This window comes from Rhincodon typus, chromosome 26 (assembly GCF_021869965.1).
Source record: "Rhincodon typus isolate 14 chromosome 26, sRhiTyp1.1, whole genome shotgun sequence".
Classification (NCBI taxonomy): Eukaryota; Metazoa; Chordata; class Chondrichthyes; order Orectolobiformes; family Rhincodontidae; genus Rhincodon; species Rhincodon typus.
In genome coordinates this window covers 7,971,919-7,976,254 of record NC_063357.1, presented here as the reverse complement: position 1 = coordinate 7,976,254, position 4,336 = coordinate 7,971,919, and positions in this window count along the sequence as shown.

The following is a 4,336-nucleotide window of genomic DNA, read 5'->3' as shown; positions in this document are numbered from 1 at the left end:
TTCTCACAAGAAGTTGGTGGCAAGCTGCCTTCTCGAACCACTGCAGTCCATGAGGTGTAGGTAGACCCACAGTGCTGTTAGGAAGAGACTTCCAGGATTTTGACACAGTAATAATGAGTGAATGGTGACATAGTTTGAAGTCAGGATGTGGCTTGGAGTTGTGGGGTCTTGGCAGGAGAGATTAAAACATGGAGAGGCAACACTGAACTCAAACTGGTTTCTTCTGGGAAACATGCACACACACATAGACACACAGACATACACTGGCACCCCTGCCGCCCACACACTCACACACACACGTACAATTACATTCCTGCCTCCTAAATCAATATGGTACATGAGGTTCAAAATTCCATATAACTTATAGACATCTTCTGTTTTCTATATATTTACAAACCTAACTACAACTCAGGTTTTCCATTTCTAAGCAGATCCATCCTTTCTTGACTCAAACTTTCATCTGGGCAAGTATTTCATCACAATCCTGACTTGTGTTTTGTAGATGGTGGATATAGGCTTCGCCAAGTTAAGAGGTGAATTACTCACTGAAGAATTCCCAGCCCCATGCTTACACTCTATAAATAGTTCCATCTGCTTCCTAACTTCCCTGAAGCGAGTAGCCCTCATGCAATAGTGTGGATGTCCTTAAGTTACAATACAATTATTGCATCTTACTAAGTGATGGTGCAACAGTAAAATTACAGCAGCTTGTGATCCCTCATTCAGAAGTTTCACAACCATTCTAACTTTCACTTTGATGCCCAGAAGTGGTTTTGCCCTGATAACTACTTGACCATTATATATCATGAATGTTGCCTGCCACTTGTTGTGCAAATTTCAATTACGTGGATATTTGTTGAGTCAACATGATTCGGGAGACCTTTAAAAATGCAGGTCATGTCCTGATTCTGAGATTAAAGCACCTATTCACAGCATTTCTGGTTTTCAATGGAACCTTTTAAAGGTGTGCGCTGGTTTCTGGTATGCATCCACTCCCTGTCATCCCAATCTGGCTGGTGCCATTGCAGGGTAAACATATCCTGGTCCTCTACCATTTTCATGGAGTCAAGCGGTTTTGCAAAGAGATGTGGTGCTATGCACCTAAGAGGCGTCATTAACCACAATCTGCATGGGGGAATGTTTTGAAAGCTAAGTTCCAAAGGTTTGCCCCCATGCCAACTTATGGCACTACAATACTCATCATTTACTAAACACTGTATGGACACAATAGAATCATATCACTCATTTGTTCATGACTTTCTACTTTCTTGAAAAAGGCTATTCCCTATGAGCCAATAAAAGTGCCAATCATCTGGACACTTTTGGATGGGGAGGCAATGGCCTAGTGGTATTATTGCTGGGCTATTAATCCAGAGACTCAGATAATGTTCTGGGGACCTTGGTTCAAATCCTGCCATGGCAGATGGTGAAATTTCAATTCAATAAATATCTGGAGCTAAGAGTCTAATGATGACCATGAATCCATTGCCAATTGTCGGAAAAACCCATCTGGTTCACTAATGTCCTTTAGGGAAGGAAACTGCCATCCTTACCTGGTCTGGCCTACATGTGACTCCAGACCCACAGCAATGTGGTTGACTCTGGACTGCCCTCTGGGCAATTAGGGATGGTCAATAAATGCTGCCTAATCAGTGACACCCTCATCCCATGAAAGAATAAAGCACTCGTAATAGAAACTGCTAGCACTTGAAACATCTAAACACTGCGTAAATAATATTGTATAATTGACAGCATAGACTGGAGAATCAGAACTGTTAATCAAGCAAAGTCCTCCCTAGAGCTCAGGCATTCCAACACACTATCGGATTTCTGGGGTCTCAGAAAAGCCTCAATCATCATTCTTGGCTGGGAGCCCGGACATAGCATGACATGGGATATTAAGGAGTGTAAGATATGCATTGAGAGAGTGTGTGGAGGGAGTCTAGTTAGTTTATTACTTTACTTTATTGCTCTTCATTGAAGAGAGGCTTCGTAGAATTGTTATTGTTCAGAAGGAGGCCATTCAGCCTGTAGTGTCTGTGCCTGCCGTTAGAGTGAGCAATTCACCTGTCCAATTCTCCTGCCAGTTCCCTGTAACCCTGTATATTGTTTCTGTTATCATCTTATGCCCTCTTGTTTACCTGAACTGAACCTGCCTCCACCACATGTCCAAGCAATATATTCCATTTTTTCATTAACAACAATAGAAAATGTCAGAATACTCAAAAGGTCAAGCAGCAAATGTGGAGCGAGGAACAGAGTTAGCATTTCAAGTCTGATGGATCTTCTTCAGAGCTGTTCATTCACTCTGGACTTGAAATGTTAACTCTGTTTGTCTCTTCACAAATGCTGCCAGACCTGCTGAGTTCTCCAGCATTCTCTGTGTTTGTTTCAGATTTCCAGCATTTGCAGTATTTTGGTTTTATTAAAAGAGTTAGAGAGACCAATTTACAGTCAGTTCTGCTATAACATGTACTCCACCAACGCAAATTGGTTATAACGTGACTGATGAATAGGGCAACACTATTTCTAAAATGTGAACTTGTGTTGGCGATAATGCGATTCCATTGGTGCACGGAGGAGTATATGTCAACGTCATATGATTGTTTCACTGGCTTCGCCCTGAGCATGCCCTATTTTAGTGCCGAAAGTCTCCACACCGGCATCACACGATCATTTCGAGGGTTTTAAGGTATCAAAGGATCAAAGGACTGTACTGCTGGGTGCCAATGCCAATGGGGACTTAAAGTCTAAGCCTGTGGTGGTGTACCACTCTGCCAACCCACGAACATTGAAAGGTCACCTTAAGTCCACTCTAGGTGCTTACTTTAGGTCAAGCAAAAGAGGTCGGATGATGAGGCAATTTTTTTCTGACCTTACTGTTGATGTTTTGGAAGATGTTTTTGGAAAGTATTTCCAGAAAAAAAAATTGGATTTCAAGATTCTCCTCATCCTGGGTAATGCACCAAGCCATCCTCCTACCATTGTGAGCTTTCTGAAAACATGAAGATGCTATTTCTACCCCCAAACACAACCTCTCTCCTTCAACCCATGGACCAGGGTGTAATAGCAGCTTTTAAAGCTTATATTTAAGGTGCACATTTAACAGGCTGCTTACAGTCACTGAGGGGGATAAGGACAGTGTTCTTCAATTCTGGAAGAGCTTTAACATCAAGAATGCTATTGACATTATCGTGGAGGCTTAGGGTGATGTCAGTAAGGTCTGCTTGTATGCAGTTTGGCAAAAGCTTCTCCCAGATTTTATTCATGATTTTAATGGCTTTCATCTGTCAGAGGAGCTCCCAAGAATCAAAGAACATTGTGTTGATCTTGCAAAGCAAGTTGGATTTGAAGAACCGGAGAGTGAGGATGTTGAAGAGCTGCTTGAGTCACATTGTGAAGACCTCTCTACAGCTGATCTACAACAACTTGTCACTGAGGAGGAAGTGGAAGCTGGAGATGAAGAAGATGAAGTCCAGGATGCAGCATTATGGGAGCTCTCCACTTCTGTTTTGTCTTCTATCCTGAAGGAAATTCACAAGCAGTTGCAGCTCTTAGAGGACAACGATTACATTGCAGAATGTAGCAGGGTAGCAGTTCATGGAATAAGATCTTATTTGGCACCCTATGAACAGCTTCTTCATGAAAGAAGGAAAAGGGCAAACCAGCAAAAACTGGATGTCTTTTTTAAGCCAACTCCCCAAGAAACAGTCAGAAGACAATGAACCACAGCCATCCACTTGTGGATTAACTATTTTTTGCCTGAATCCTGCAACTACAACAGCACCTGAAGGTGATGATGACCCTCAGCCCTTGCATTAACAACAAAGCAACCTCAAAACCTCCTCCCGTCAAGTCATCTTGACATTTTTTCATGGTAAATTGTTAAATTTACTTTTATTCCATTATTAGACATGAATTGCACATTTATTCAAACTGTGCTATCCTTGGTGTTAGGCTTTTGAGTGCTTGTTGAGCGATTTTGATTGGTATTTTTTGGTGGTCTGCCCCAAACCTGCTTTTCCCATAGACCCCGTTATTTCGAAGGCGTGATTTTCTATAACACGATGTTGCACAGGAACACAACTATCACATTATAGCAGAACCGACTGGTAACGGAAAAAGAGCTAGAGAAACATGTCAAACAGATTTTAAACCGAGGACAGAGGCTGGGAAAGTGGATAAGTACGGTTTATCTGGATTTAGTGGAGGATTGAACAAAATAAGGATTGTAAGAGTGCGTCAGTTGCATGTCAAAAGGGAGGATGAGGCATGGCAGGAGGTCATGAGATAAATTTAGAGATACGACATGGGCCCATAGAGCTGCAAATGACAA